The following is a 16,570-nucleotide window of genomic DNA, read 5'->3' as shown; positions in this document are numbered from 1 at the left end:
CTTGTGTACAATTTCTGAAACTCTTCATTCTGTCACATAGATTCTCTTTTCGTCTCATACCATTTCTGGATTTTGTTATACTTTTAAAAATATTGGATTTTGTGCTAGCAGGCAGTTGATTTACTTTCAGGCAGCTTGATCCTGCCCAAGCTTGTTTTTGCTTAGGGCAGATGTAGAGCGGCCATTAGCCTTGCGTTAGAGTAGCCCTTCTAAAACATGACCTGTCTCAGGTCTCAACTAAATAAGCAGGGTCTTCAGTAAAGTCTTTCTTTTTTGGCTGATTGGAACTGGCACACCTTTCTCTGTGGAAAAGCCTCTGGAGTCTCTGTGTGGCTCTCAGCTTCTAGTAGCTGCTGTCAGCCAGGCATTGCAGATCCCTGCCTTGTGATTGCATAGGTTAGCATTTGGCAAAAGACACTAGAGGACACCTATGAAGACATCTGGAGATCCATCACTGCATGGCTCTTTCTAATTTCTAATAGCACACTTCTAGCCTCTTCAGCCGCCTTGAACTCCAATATTTGTTTTCTCTCTCCAGCAGGAGTGCTGCTTTCCAATAGGAATTCACTTCCCTGTGCCATGGCTTGGAAAGTTCCCCTAGGCAGAAAGCTGGTGTTATCCTTCTCTCAGGGACCACAGCCGTGGACTGTTTCTTGTCCAGTGCCTGAAAGATTTATAGAGCTGATTTATTGTCAAGTTCTATCATCATTTACAGTGCGATACCAATTATTCCATCCAATCCAGAATTGTTATACAGGTGAACTCTCTATATAACTGACACTTAAACTTCAATCACAGGAATCTTAAAAAAAGTAAAGATTTCTTATAGAAGTTGTAAAATATAGTATACACTTTTCTGATTTTCAAAATGAAACACTAATACTATTTACTCCTTTATCAATAACTTAGTCACAGTTATAAATAAACCTTATTCTGCATGGATCCCCTCAAGAGCTCTTGAAATGGGAACTTGATATTTATGAATGTTGCTATATTTTGTGTAGGACTCACATCCATGTGAGTGTTGTTCCCTATCTCTCTTCATTTCCCCTACTTTTTCCCACCGTTTGACCTTTGGAAAACTAAATTATTCCTGTCTTAGTTTATGCATAGCATAAAAATAAATCTGTAAGTTGTAATTATTTGATGCATTCCAATCCTTAATATACCTGATTTTTGTCTTATTTCCAAGTTGTAATTATTTGGTGCATTCCAATGCTTAGTATACCTGATTTTTGTCTTATCTCTTTAGAATCATCTCCTCTATTGTTACAGATTATGAATCATTGAATGTTTCCATTTTATTTTCTGGATTATAATGGATGGTATACTTCTGTCCATTTTCAAAGGAGATTTAGATCATTTTCAACTCTTTAACTTACTTTTCCACTCAGTTCAAACCCACATTGTCACACACAAATTTTGTGCCAAGTGAGGTGCTAAGTGCTGGCATTTCGAGGATGGAGAGGAGTGTTGTGACTCCCTACAAAATGAAAATCATGAAAATGGCTTCCTTGGTGTGTTTCTTACATGAAAACTTAGTACTGATTTGCTGTTCTGTTGATATTCATATCATAGCCCTTTCAAGGCCCCACAGAACTTAGGGCTGCTTATGAATGATATCAGGTTGGATATTTTACCAGATATCAACATTTCTTCCTTTTAATTTCTTTTACTGTTATTTTTTCCTCCAATACAATTAATTTGTTTTAACTTTTGTAGACCTTGTGATCCAGTGCAGGTATGACGAAATGAACCTGAGCCTAATTCTTTTTATTGCTTCAATTCTTATGTAAAAATAATTAGACTGCTTTGCAATTGTAATGCCCTTCATGTAAAGGTTTGTTCATATTTAACAGAGACTAGGCTGTGTATGAGTGAAAGTTTGGAAATTTTGCTGTAATTCTGGCTTGGGATTGGGCACAAAGAAAATCATTTACTCATGTGAAGCCAATTTGCCTCATCTGTAAAATGAGGTAAATAAACAGTTTGACCTTGATAGAAACTGATCAATATAAGAGCAAATGATGGTAATAATTATAATGCCAACTATAGCTAAATATATTGAGGGTTGACTCTTGCTAGTCACTATTCTGAACACTTTATGTGGGTTAACTAATTTGCTCCTCCAACAAAGCTGCAATGGGAGGACTGTTTATTATTTCCATTTTACAGATGAGGAAACTGGAACACAGATGATCTGAGTTACCCAGAGTTAGCACTGCTAGCAAGTGGTAAAGCTAGTATTTTAACTCAGGCCTACTCAAATGACTGAACAGTGCTTTCACATATGTACTGTTTTACAGATGCTGAATTAAAATTTGCTTCAGAACTCTAGAAGGCAGTATTAACTAAACAGAAGGTTTGGCTTGCGTTTACACTAATCGAAAATTCCAGTCTGCGTCCTACAGGATGTTCCCCCTGCAACTTAATTACATCTGAAGCTATTCAGATACCCATCCATCACCATTTCATTTTCCATGGCAGCTGTCAGCCATAGGGGAAGATCTTCATATTAAAGCAATTGAATCTATCATCCTCAGGGCAGGTTAAGATGCAACTAAAGGCTCTTTCTCTTATCTGTGCCTTCTGCTCCAGCCATTACCTTATCTCTCTCTTTCCATTTACAGCCAAGCGTGGCATGCTTTTCAGACCTCATCTTCCTGGCTTTTCTGCCAGTTGTTAACCACTTCCTGCTTTTGAGCCCTCAGTGCTCCGCTGCTGTCCACTACCCCTATCTCCTTCTCCTTCTTGGGTCCTCATTTTCATTTCAGGCTTTCCATATTTCATAACCTATACTGATTGTATGTATGCTCCTTATCACCCTTCCAGCTTTCCGAGTACAGGAACCTTTGCATCCTCACCCCCACCCAGCACAATACTAGGTGAGGAGCAGCTACTCATGAACTGGGGTTTAATGTTGTTGGAAACAGCTACTATTGAGAATACTGCCAGGTAACCCCATAACGACTCCTTGGGGTTGGTAAAGAACCATACTCCAGGAAAATTGTGGATATTACTATCAAAGTTTTTCTCCACACTTGGAAAGCTATGCATGTTTGAAGACCCAGGGAAAGAATGCTGTGGAAAATAAATGATTAAATTTGCTTACGAAATAAAGACAGGATATTATCATGAGAGGGGGTAAGGGAAGGATGCCAAGGAATACACAGGAGAGGGATGTGTCCTCACCTTCTTGGCTCTGCTCTTCCTGAACTAAGGTTCCTTCTCTCTCAGAGAAGGAATGTCTTCAAGAGTTTCTTTGAACATCAGAAATTTTCTAATAGGAAAATTGTTAGCTCACCTAGAAGCATACTGTGTTGAAGATCTTTGGTGATTAGGCATTTAGCTTGTTTGGCTTTGATTTGAGAGATACCTTTAAGATGTTTGTGATTTCATCAAGGTACAAACTTGAATTGTACACACAGGCTGGGAGGCTGAGTGCAGGGCTGTGTAAGCCTAGCTTCCCAAGCTCAGTGTACAGGCCCCTAAATGGGCTTGGTAGTGCTGGATGGACCTGCCCTTTATGTGTATATGGGAAAATATACACAACACCAGTGTTGGGGTGTTGCAGAAGATCTTGAGGATGCAATCCTCACAGGTGTTAGAGTATAATTTAGAAGCAGATAACATCGATGGGTGATGAACTGAAGAGAAAAATCTTTAAGATGATAACTAAGCCATAATGATTTATTGTCAAAAATGTTAAAGTGTTTTCAAAAACAATATGAATATAATGATCAAGTTAGAGTTAGTGCCTAAGAGACCTTGAGTGAGGTGCTCATTCATCCGTTTAAGCCCTAGTTTTCTTGTCTGTGAAATATTTGTTCTAACTTCACAGCATTGTGGTGGGGAAGAAGTCATACTTTGTTTGGTGTGTTACAGTTCTTCCAGGAAACAATAGGACATGTAGAGAAATATATGGGAAGGGGCTTATTAGGGGAAATTCTCACTTGACTATGGAGGCTGAGAAGTCTGGTGATAGGCTGTCTGCAGGCTGGAGAACCAGGGAAGCCGGGGGTGTGGTTCATCCAAGTCTGAACCTCAGAACCAGGCAAGTCAATGATGCAACTGTCAGTCCGAGGCCAGAGAGCTACGGGGCTGGGAGGCTGCTGGTGTGACTCCCAGAATTCAAAAGCTGGAGAACCTGGACTTCCGACATCCAAGAATAGGAGAAAAAAGGTGTCCCAGCTCTGGAAGAGAGAACAAGAATTTGCCCTTCCTCCACCTTTTTATTCCATCTGGGCCCCCAGCTGATTGGATGGTGCCTGTCTATGCTGAAGGCAGATCTTTCCCACTGTCTGCAGACTCACACACGAGTCTCGTCTGAAAAAACCCTCACAGACACACCTGGGGCAGCCCAATCATTCTAGTCAAATGCCAAACTATCTGCTTTCTCTTTCAGCAGAAGAGCTCACTGAAGCATTGAGGGTGATTAATGCAATGATTCAGAGTAAATAATGCTTTACCAGCTATCTGGGTATCCCTTAATTAAGTCGACACCCCAAATCACCCATCACTCTGTGTGTGTGTGTGTGTGTGTGTGTGTGTGTGTGTGTGTGTGTGGTGTTAGCATGGTGCTTGGCTCATTGTTGCTAAAATTTAATAAATTATTTATTAAACTATATAATTTGCAAGGATGGCACACTCACTTTGGTGCTAAAATATTTTTGCTACTAATCAATAGAAATTGACATGTTAACTTTTTCTTAATGAAACAGGTATCACCTCATCCTCATAGTAGTTATGGTGGAACAAAATTGTCCTTCTTAAACCAGTAACTTGCTTCTTAAATAAATATGTTGCAGTTGATTAGGCTTTGTTAGGGTTTAAAATATTTAAGTGGCAAACAATGCAATAATAGTTTCTTGAATTATCTTTAAATGTATTTTTTTGTAGGAGATTTAATTTAAATGTGTTTTGGTAGGAGATTTCACATTTTATTTAACATTTTCCCAAGTACTTTTATATGCTGTATCTCACTTGATCTTCCTAATGAGTAGGAAAGGTAAATATTATTAGTCTAGTTTCAGACTTAAGGAAACTGGAGCTTCAGAGGGATTGACTGTCTAGTCACATGACATACAGCTGTCCACACCTGATACATACTGCAACCAGATTTTCTGACCCAAGTCATGTACTCATTCCTTCTCACACTGCCTCTCCTTGTTGTAGTTATCAACGACTGGATTCAAAACTAAGAAACTTAAGTATTAGGTTGGTGCAAAAGTAATTGCAGTTTGGACCATGAATTTTAAATTGTTATAACTAGGCTCAAACACATCTTTATTAATCAAAATAGGAACCATTACAATCAACACATTTTTGCCAGTGAAAAATAAGTTTATTCATGTAGCTTAAAAATCCATGCTTCAGGATTTGACAAACTCTTGGAAAGCATTTTCTGCATCCTGTTGCTTGTGGAAGCATTTTGCCTACAAAAAGTTGTTGAGATGCTTGAAGAAGTGGTAGTCGGTTGGCAAGAGGTCAGGTGAATATGGTGGATGAGGCAAAACTTCTTAGTCCAATTCACTCAACTTTTGAAGCGTTGGTTGTGGGACATGCAGTCACGTGTTGTCGTGAAGAATTGGGCCCTTTCTGTAGACCAATGCGGGCTGCAGGCATTGCAGTTTTTGGTGCGTCTCATTGATTTGCTGAGTATACTTCTCAGATGTAATGGTTTCACTGGGATTCAGAAAGCTGTAGTGGATCAGACGGGCAGCAGACCACCAAACAGCGACCGTTTTTTGGTGCAAGTTTGGCTTTGGGAAGTGCTTTGAAGCTTCTTCTGGGTCAACCACTGATCTGGTCGTTGCCAGTTGTCATATACAACCCACTTTTCATCGCATGTCACAATCCAGTGGAGAAATGGTTTGTTGTTGTTGCATAGAATAAGAAAACGACACTTGAAAATGATGATTTTTAAAAATTTTTGGTCAGCTCATGAGGCACCCACTTATTGAACTTTGTCACCTTTCCAGTTTGCTTCAGATGGCAAACAACTGTAGAATGGCTGACATTGAGTTCTTCGGCAACTTCTTGTGTAGTTGTAAGAGGATCAGCTTCGATGAGTACTCTCAATTTGTTGTCAACTTCCGATGACTGGCCACTATGCTCCTCACCTTCAAGGTTCTCCTCTCTTTTGCAAAACTTCTTGAACCACCACTGCACTACATTCATTAGCAGTTCCTGGGCCAAATGCGTTGTCAATGTTGCAAACGCCACTGCTTTACCACCCATTTTGTACTTGAATAAGAAAATTGCTTGAACTTGTTTTTTGTCCAACATCACTTTCATATTCTAAAATAAACATAAAATAAACAATGAGTAATAAGTCATTAGCAAAAAACCTAAAGTGACAAATGCCCATTAAAATGATGTGTAACATAACCACATTCATTTAAGAATGTATTCCTATATCAAATGGCAAATTCCAACAATGCAGAAACTGCAATTACTTTTGCACTCACCTAATATATTTAAGCACATGCCCCCGAATTTTGATGAGCTCTCTTAGTTATAAGGGAAAAACTTCTTAAATACTGTGCATTCTTTGCTATGCAATATTTAACTATACATTTCTGAGTATTGCTATGGATACATTTTTTGTGTGTGAAAATTAATTTCTAGGGTATGTATCCTCAGTTACCATAGGTAGAATTTGAAAATACTTTCTGAAACATTTAAAAAATATCAAATTATTGTCACTTTTACTACTGTATTTTATTATAGCCTAATTCTTAAATCTTTTAAATTACATATGGCTTATATTTTTTATTAAACTTACTGACAAATAAACAAAAGCTTTTGAAGATTTTGAAAAATCCATGAGATGTTTCTGAAGGCCTCTAGCAAAGAAAACATTTGAAAGGTGGAAGCACTAAAAGATCACACATAAAAAAAAAAAAATTGAGTGCTGCCAGGAGTACCATCTCTCAGTAGGTGGGCTTTTCTTAGAAACTCTCTTTTTCTCTTCATGCAAAACAAGGTCAAGAAGATGTGTCTTCTTTTGCAATGTAGTGAGACAGATCAGCAAATTAAAAAAAGAAAACCTGACAGTGGGAATATGGAAGACTATGGGACTGTGGGAGAATGTCATGATCCATGCGAGCCCACTGCTGGTCCTGAGGTGGGTTGGGTCAGCATGTGGTTACTGAGCAGTATGTTGGGTCAGTATGTGATCACCGAGCTGTGTGACTATATTTGTTTCCTAGGGAGCTGGGTGGCTTAAAACAACAGAACTTCTTTGTCTTCCAGTTCCAGAGGCCAGAAGTCCCAAATTAAGGTGTTGGCAGAGCCACAGTCTCTCTGAAGACTTTAGCAGGTGATCCTTCCTTGCTTCTTCCTAGCTTCTAGTGGCTCATGGCAGCCCTTGGTGTCACTTCATTTATACATGCTTCATTCCCATTTCTGCCTCTGTCTTCAGATGGCATTCTCTTCTGTGTGTCTGCTTCCAGATTTCCCTTTTCTTATAAGAACCCCAGTCATTGCATTAGGGTATATCCTAATCCAGCATGGCTTCATTTTAACTTGATAATATTTGCAAATACCTTTTTTCTAAATAAGGTACCCAGGGTTAGGACTTTAACATATCTTTTTTGGGGATAGAATTCAATCCACAACATTGACAGAGCAGAAAGAAAAATGTGGCCAGTTCTATTCCCCATGCTGCCAAGTGACCATGGGTGAACCCCCTGGAATCCTGGACACTCAAAATGTGTTCTCCAGACCAGCACTATAGTATCAAACATTACCTGAGCCTTAATTCAATATACAGTAGTTCAAGCCCCATTCCAGGTGTACTGAATCAGAACCTGTATGTTAACAAGATCCCCGGGTGATTTGTATCCACATCAAAGTGGGCTGAGCACCGCCTAAGAGCAGTGGTTCTCAAAGTGTGGGTTTCACCTGTGATGAAAGAAAAACTTCAGCTGAATTAAATTTAAAGGAGTTTAATTGAGCAATGAACTATTCGTGAATCGGGCAGCCCCCAGAATCACAGCAGATTCGCGGAGACTCCAGTGCAGCCATGTGGTGGAAGAAGACTTACAGACAAAAAAAAGGGAATTGACATACAGAAATTGGCAGTGAGGTACAGAAATAGCTGGATTGGTTACAGGGTGGTGTTTGCCTTATTTGAACACAGTTTGAACACTTAGCAGTCTATGAGTGGTTGAAGTATGGCCACTGGGATTGGCCAGGACTGTTATTGTTATAGGCGCAGTGAAAAACTTTTTCATTTAGAGCAGGGGTTTTCATTTCTGGCTTCACAGAACTCTGCATGTCTAGGCCTCACCCCTGGAAATTCTGGAGATCTAGATCTTTTGGAAACTCTACAGTGGGTTCTAATGCATAGCCATAGTGGGACCCCTTTGCCTTAGGGAGAAATAATTGATGGTTAAATTAACTTACTCCTAAGCTAGGTTTTCAATTTTGTCTGACTATTAAGATAGGTTACAGTTCATCCACAAGAACCCAAATATACAAGTCCTTCTCAGGCCATATTTAGTTTCCTTTAACACCTGTGAGCTTGTTAGAAATGCAAAGTCAGGGCTGGGAGCAATGGCTGATACCTATAATCTCAGCACTCTGGGGGGTCCGAGGTGAGCAGATCACCTGAGGCCAGGAGTTTAAGACCAGCCTGGCCAAGATGGCGAAACCCGTCTCTACTAAAAATTCAAAAAATAGCCAGGCATGGTAGCACGCGCCTGTAATCCCAGCTACTCGGGAGACTGAGGCAGCAGAATCACTTGAACCCAGGAGGTGGAGGTTGCAGTGAGCTGAGATTGTGCCACTGCACTCCAGCCCTGGTCCCTGATGACAGAGTGAGACTCTGTCTCGAAAAAAAAAAAAAAAAAAAAGCAAAGTCATGGGTTCTATCCCATTCTGGTAACCCAGAATCTCTCGGCATAGGCTCCAGGAAACTGGCTCAGCAAACTCCCCAGGTAGTTCTTACACACTTAAATTTTTTGAACCACCGATAGGGTTTGAATTTGTGTCCCTGCCCAAATCTCATGTGGAATTGGAGGAGGGGCCTGGTAGTTGGTGACTGGATCATGGGGGCTGATTTTCCCCTTGCTCTTCTCATCATAGTGAGTGAGTTCTCATGTGATCTGATAGTTTAAAAGTGTGTAACTTCTCCTTTCTCTCTCCCTTTCTCCTGCCACCACGTGAAGAAGATCCTTGCTTCCCCTTCACCTTCTGCCGTGATTCTAACGTTCCTGAGGCCTCCCAGTCATGCTTCCTGTTAAGCCTGTGGAACTGTGAGTCAATTAAACTTCTTTTCTTTGTAAATTGCCCAGACTCAGGTAGCTATTTACAGCAGTATGAAAATGGACTAATACAACCACTGATGTGAAGAAAAACTCCAGAACTATCACAGAAAGGCAGGTGGCAAAGAGAAACACCTGCCCAAGCATAGGTATGGAAGGCATCACACATAAGGAAATATGAGGAAAAGTCAATCCAGCACAGGGTAAGTGGGATGCCATTGCTCAAGTCCAGAAAATTCATGTCATGATATTTGGGCACAGAGGCAATGGAGGTCAGAGAATACCTCAGATGGTGGGGAAATAGTTCATGGATGTAAAAAAAGGACGCCAAGTATGGGACCCACATTTGCCATTTGAGAAGAAGTTTTTCATTTAGGGAACGGGGTTTCATTTCTAGCTTCACAGAACTCTGCATGTCTGGGCCTCACCTCTGGAAATTCTGGAGACATTTCGGAAACTCCATAGTGGGCTCTAATGCGTAGCCATAGTGGAACCCCTTTACCTTAGGGAGAAAGAATTGATGATTAAATTAAGCCATAGACTTTTGATGCAGAATATAAATTGCTCTATAGTAGACTATAAGTGTCCCTGTAATGTGTCTATAGTAGCTGTTTAGTAAGCCTCAGAGAGCAACTGTAGTGTTTTGTTTGTTTGTTTGTTTGTTTTTTTGGATTCTATTAATTCTTTATTTCCCAAAGACCAAATTAAAGAATCTTTTCCGGAGGCCCAGAGGCCCTAAAAACATGGTAGATCCACTCAATCATCCTGTCGTAATTTGCTGATGGTATAGACTATCCTTTACTGAGTCAGGTGGATCAATAGTCATACAACAGGGATATGGGCTTGCTGAGCATGGCCATCCATTTGTTATGTGTATGCTGTATGGTATATCCACCTGATAGTGATAACTTAAGCACACCCTGAGAATGCCCTGTATGGCAGATGCGCCTGAATATGTGTTTGGAGTTCGGAGCTAAGGAATACAGGAATGGCCAATCTGAAAATTCATTCCTTGTCTATGAGGAACATCTAAATCCCTGGCCTGTCTTGTGGATCATGGGTAATACAGGGCAGCAAGGCCATTTGTTTTGGGTTAAATGAAGGTTGCCAGGTAGAGATTGTTGTGGGAAGAGTGCTAAGAGAAAATGCTATATGAACTGCATGTTTTTCTCTGGCCAGCCTGCCACCACTGGGCCATCCCTGTATGTAAGTTGCCTGCTAATAAAACTCTATGTCTCTGGGAACAGAAAAACAAATAGACAAACAAACAAACAAACAAACAAACAAAAACCAACCCCCAAACCCCTATGTCTTGTTTTCTGGCTCTGGTTTCTCCTTTGGCATCATAAACCTACTCCCATCCCTACTGATCTTAATAGGGGTCTGGCATGACATATGTATGTGTATGTGTACATATACATAACTGAACAAAGTAGACAAAAATGCCTGTCTTTATGAAGCTTATGTTCTATTGGGAGAAGATAGGCACTAAACAAATAAGTAGAATTTATTTTTTTATCAGATGGAAATAAAGCAGACACACAGGATGAACAGTGATGGGATGTAGAGGGTTACAATTATATAAAGTGGTCAGGGATTGCCTGAAGGGAACAACCCATTCTAGTCTAAGTAATTTGAGACATGCTATATTATGGACATTGTGTTTTACATCAAGAAGGAACCAAGACAGATTCAAGAAGTTGCCTTCTCCTATGTCCTCCCTCTCACCCAAGAATCCTTGGGAATCCAGAACCGGGCTGTCCAGTGTGATAGCCACCAGTCCATGTGCTACTTAAATTTAAATTAATAAAATTAAATAAAACTTCAAAATCAATTTCTCAGTCATACTACCTACACTTCAAGTGCTTAAAAGCCACAGGGCTAATGTCTGCTATATTGGACATCAAAGAGAACCTTTCCATTGTTGCAGAAACTCCTGTTGATTAGAGCTGCTCTTGAATGAAGTGAGACAGTATCTTAGACAAGGAAAATGGCTTAACAATGGGCACAATGACCTAGGTTCAACTGCTGATTATAGGAGTTCCCTTCTTTAAGGAAATACACGTGACTAAGATTTAATGATACATAACATAGAAGATAAGTAGCAACATTTTAGAAATATTTCTTTTTCTAAAAGGAGTTATTGTAGAGTTTAAAAAATAATGACGTTAATCAGTACATTTAAATTCAACCTCACTCAGAGAAATGTACACGCCGGGTTGTAAATTGTAAATAATTGGTTTACAATTTACTAATTGTTATTTACGAACCAATTGTAAATAATTGGTTTCTTGTGCAAAGGAAGGTATCTTGTTAGCTAAGCAATGATTTTGTTTCTCATTCAGTCACTCACCAGAGAAGAGAATCTTTTCGCTCTGTTTTTAAAACTGAAGTTAGTTAGTTGTCAATTCCACCTAGAAACATGAAAATTAAAACAAAAGCACAGAATAAATTGATACTGAGAATGTAGTCCCAAGCTTCACAGAGGCTTGAAGACAACACTAAATGAACACACGTTGATAATTTATGATTTATTGTTAGTGGACTTAGGTGGGGGATTGAAGTGGGGAGGAGATAACAGGAAGTCTAAGAAGAGGGAGTGGCCTCTTCTAGGGTATCTCTACTTAGTGTGAGAGAGAAGGCTGGTAGGAATGCATCTCAAGAATTTCTGCCTCATCTTTCTCCCTGCTGTGTCCTCCCAATTTTGTGTTACCCCAAAATTCATATCTTAAAATCTTAACCCCCAAAGTGATAGTATTAGGAGGTGGGGCCTCTTGGGATGTGATTAAGTCATGAGGGTGGAGCCTTGATGAATGGGATTAGTGCCCTTATGAAAAAGACCAAAGGGAGTTTGTTTGCTCTTTTCACCACATAAGCAGGTAGTGAAAAGACAGCTCTCTATGAGTCAGAAAGCCAGCCCTCACCAGACACGGAATCTGCTGGCACCTTCCTCTTGGACTTTCCAGCCCTTCAGAACTGTGAGAAATTTCTGTTGTTTATAAGCTACCCCATTAATGATAATTTGTTATAGCAGTGCAAACTGACTAAGACACTCCCTTTCCTTCTGTTTTCCGTATCTGCCATCACCTTTGTCCCATGCCTTTCTGTGTTCTCATTCTTCTAGAAAACCACATAAAACATCCAGAATTTCAAATGGGCATGCTGAGGATTGGGATGGTTCCAGGTGGAACACTTGTTGCTGTTTCCCTAGCTCAAGTGTAGGATTTATTGACAACAGAAACTGCGATGTTTTTAATCATAGCCATAATCTTTATCAGGCTGATAGTCCTATAATCTGTCTGCATTTAAAAGATAGCCTTTCCCCACAGGGCACAGGCGCTCATGCCTGTAATCCCAGCACTTTGGGAGGCTGAGGTAGGCAGGTTACCTGAGGTCAGGAGTTCGAGACCAGCCTGGCTAACATGGTGAAACCCCGTTTCTACTAAAAATACAAAAAATTAGCTGGGTACGGTGGCACGTGCCTGTAATCCCAGCTACTTGGGAGGCTGAGGCAGGATAATCGCTTGAACCCAGGAGGTAGAGGTTGCAGTGAGCCAAGATCGTGCCATTGCACTCTAGCTTGGGCAACAAGAGTGAAACTCCTTCTCATAAAAAAATAAAATAAAATAAAATAAAAAAGATAGCCTTTCCCTCTGGATAGTGATAATCCTAAAAATAGTTTAATATTTTCTCTATCAAATGAAGCAGTCTGAAAATTATTCTTTGAGCAAAGTTATAAGAATACTGAACTTAAAAGATATTGATTACACAGTCTATTTAAAGATACATGCATGCATATGTTCATTGCAACACTATTCACAATAGCAAAGACATGGAATCAACCTAAATGCCCATCAATGATAGACCGGATAAAGAAAATGCGGTACATATACACCATGGAATAGTATGCAGTCATAAAAAGGAATGAGATCATGTCCTTTGCAGGGACATGGATAGAGCTGGAGGCCACTATCCTTAGCAAACTAACATAGGAACAGAAAACCAAATACCACATGTTTTCACTTATAAGTGGGAATTGAATGATAAGAACTCATGGACATATTGGGGAGAACAACACACACTGGGGCCTGTTGGAGGGTTGGAGGGTAAGGAGAAGGAGGGAGAGCATCAGGAAGAACAGCTAATGGAATGCTGGGCTTAATACCCAGCTGATGGAATGATCTGTGCAGCAAACCACCATGGCACATGTTTGCCTGTGTAACAAACATGCACATCCTGTACATGTACCCATGAAATTAAAAAAAAAATAAAATTGATTATAAAACCAAATAAAAGAATATATTTAATTTAAAAAATATTTTATATGTAAATATACAATCTTCTAATATTAATGTTTTAATACTATTTAATATGATAAATCTTTTGATAAATTAGTAGTTGTGATTCAAATAATTTTTTTAATCCAGAAAATTGACGAAAATATTATCTTAAGTCACAGAAACCGAACTAAAAGTTGCTTAAAAATATCAAACAGATTTCTGGAGACATCTAAAGTGGTACTAGTAACCAACTCCAAATTAGTTATTTATGTAAATAACCTGTTTCTTGGTATTGGAGTCTTCTTGTGCACTGTTCAATAAATAGTAGACCCCTTTGGATTTCAACATGGATGACCTCCCAGGCACAGTTGCTATAATTTTGGTGGTGTAAGTAGTTGTGAATCCCTTGAAAATAATTTTTTAGTCTAAGTATGATATTCCCCCTTTGCAAGAGTGAACAGCCCTCTTTCCTGGTTTCCTGCTCCAAACACACCTCTGTCTTCTCTATTTGCTGATAAAGTCTACTTAGGAATCTCTCCAAGCTGCTTTCATTCCAAAAAGATTGGGAGACATTAAGGCTGAAAGTGTTGAATATCTGCTGTAACATTTCTTATTTGGCAATGAGGGCATTTTCCTTTGAAAACAGATTACTTTTGGAAACCTGGAAGAATCTGAAGTTGCTCCTGTCCTTTAGACATTGCAGAGGAAATTTTTCTCTTAGGTTTTTTAAATGTTCTAAAATCTCCCAGTTGCCCTTGCACCTTTGAAAGTGACAGTCCAGAGAGAATGCAGTAGTGGTGAGAAGTAGCACCAAGGCCCAATCCAGCAAGCATTGACTACTCATGTTGAGTTCCTTCACACTGCTGTTCCTTCCTATAAGAGAACTCAGGTATCAGCTCTGACTGCAGGCTCCACATCTCCAAATTTATATATCTGAGGGAGCTTTGTTCTTGCACGGTGTTTCAGGATACCTCTACTGGTACTTTCATGTGGTCTTTGCCACTTTTCATTTACTATTTTCCAAACATAAACAAAAGCTTTGTAGCATCACCGGACAGCAATACATACATTTACTTTTATAATGTGATGGATATAAACTATCTTCTATGAAAGATCAACCATCAGTTACATGAAAACAAAGCAGTGGATATCCTTGCCTTAATTTGCATTTTTATGCATAGACTGTACTGGCTTGCCTTCATCTACTTAGGCTTTTCATTGTTCCAATCAAGGATGACTCTGGGTGAAATGCTTGTTTAGATATTTGGCATGGTTTTCAAGGCTTTGTTTTAGCTAATTGTATTTTATCATAAACTTATATTTCAAAGCCCTTCAAACATGGCACATTGTTTAACCTCTCTGCCAATTTCCTGATGTCTAAGGTGAAGAAAATATTATCACAGATGGTTGTTAGCAAGATTGGTGACTGATGATTGGCACGGAGGAAGTGCTCAATCAATGCTTATTACCATAATGACCATAATCACCATCACCATCCTCTTAGGGAGAAGAAGGCCTAGCTGCCCCTGCCACTGACACACTTCTCTCTGGGATTTTTGCTCTGTAAGGGCAAGAATGTTGCAGAGACTTGTGGATGAATGAGTACTGAAGCCAGTCAAGATGCTGTTTTAAAATCCTTTGAGATTTTATGCTTTGTAATTTTATTTAACTAGGGCAGATTGTAGTGTTGAATGCACTGTGAACACCAACAGTTGATCAACGAGTAATATTACCAAGAGTAAGGAATGAGGTGAGGGGGTGACATTTTTTGAGAAAAAATTATGTGTGGGCACTGTGCTAGATGATGCACTACTGTATACAAGGCAGGTCAGAATACAAGGCAGGCCGGAATTGTCTGAAGGGAAAAGCTAGTCATGATGAGAAAAACTAAAATGAGTGGAGTAAAAAACCACCATATGATATTAAAGACAATAACAATCATCCTATATACTGAATAATATTTTTATATAAATTCTCATTACGGACTAAATGTGGAGCAATTATACGATCCTCATTTTACAAGAGAGGAACCTGAATCTCAGAAACCCAATCTTACCTGCTAAGATTGGGTAAAGGTTAGAGGCACTGTGCTCAAAATTGGAGATGACAAAGAGGTTTAATCCCAAATCAATTGGTACTAGTCTTAGGGAGTGAGAAGGATTCAGAGGGCTTCATCTGGGCTAGGTGAAAAGAGTGCTGTAACCCGCTAGCACTGTCTGCTATGGGGTAAGGCAGCTCCCCTTCGAGCTGCCATCCCCATGTAAATGTTAAGCTATCTTATGTATGTGTCTTGTTTGCTTGAGCGTGAATGAAACAGGATGTAAGTTTGGAGTGAATAAGGGGAAATTAAAAAGGCAAGATAGAAAAGGTGACCACAAACTATGAAGGAAACTGGAAAAATGATAATGATTTCTGTAGGCTAATCCCGCTTTCACAATCTGATATTAGAAAACAAAAAACACCACTTTTTTCTTTTCTTTCTTTTTTTTTTTGTAATGGACAGACAATTTCTAAGATAGAAAATTCAGGGATAGTGATTTCCAATTGAACTTCTAACTGTGCTCATGGGGCAGTTCCATAGCCTACCAACGTTCATCTTTATGGAAGAGGAGCCTGAGCATGCAAGATGGTCACATCTCTCAGAGTGCTTTTGGGAGGTCATGAATGGAAATTAAAAGCTATTATCTCAAATATGAAATGGCATCAAAATCCTAAACTATGCAGTCCTAACTGCAGGGCCAGTCAGCACCTGCTTCACCATAAAACAAAAAGGCAAACCACCATCTCTTTTTATTTTTACTGCCTGCCCTCCACGTTAATGTGCTACGTGTGCTTGCCTTTGCTTAGCTAGCAGTGGAAAACCACTTCCCCTCTCTGTGGCCCTGAAAATGACAACCACATGTTGTTCCAGTCTTTTCTCTCAGTTTTATTTTCCAGGTCTTAACTCATGATTGCCCTCTGGGTTTCTGTAATGGTAAGGGAATGTTTTCAATTGAAACAAGAGTTCCTCCCAAGATG

The 16,570-nt window shown here is 39.6% G+C and overlaps 1 long non-coding RNA gene across 2 annotated transcripts in view; it reads left to right on the top strand.

The window, feature by feature from the left end:
- LOC117981646 (uncharacterized) overlaps positions 1 to 16,570 on the top strand; it is a 32,709-nt gene that overhangs the window by 12,470 nt on the left and 3,669 nt on the right. The window contains exons 2-3 of one of the 2 annotated variants that reach the window (XR_010109163.1): positions 7,258 to 7,324; positions 9,177 to 9,263. This is a non-coding gene — a long non-coding RNA (uncharacterized LOC117981646). Of the gene's footprint in view, positions 1 to 7,257; positions 7,325 to 9,176; positions 14,919 to 16,570 lie in introns of those variants that run through there. The other variant, XR_008619751.1, reaches the window with a different exon arrangement.

Source organism: Pan paniscus, chromosome 11, assembly GCF_029289425.2.
Source record: "Pan paniscus chromosome 11, NHGRI_mPanPan1-v2.0_pri, whole genome shotgun sequence".
Lineage (NCBI taxonomy): Eukaryota > Metazoa > Chordata > Mammalia > Primates > Hominidae > Pan > Pan paniscus.
This window is presented reverse-complemented; position numbering and strand designations above follow the sequence as displayed.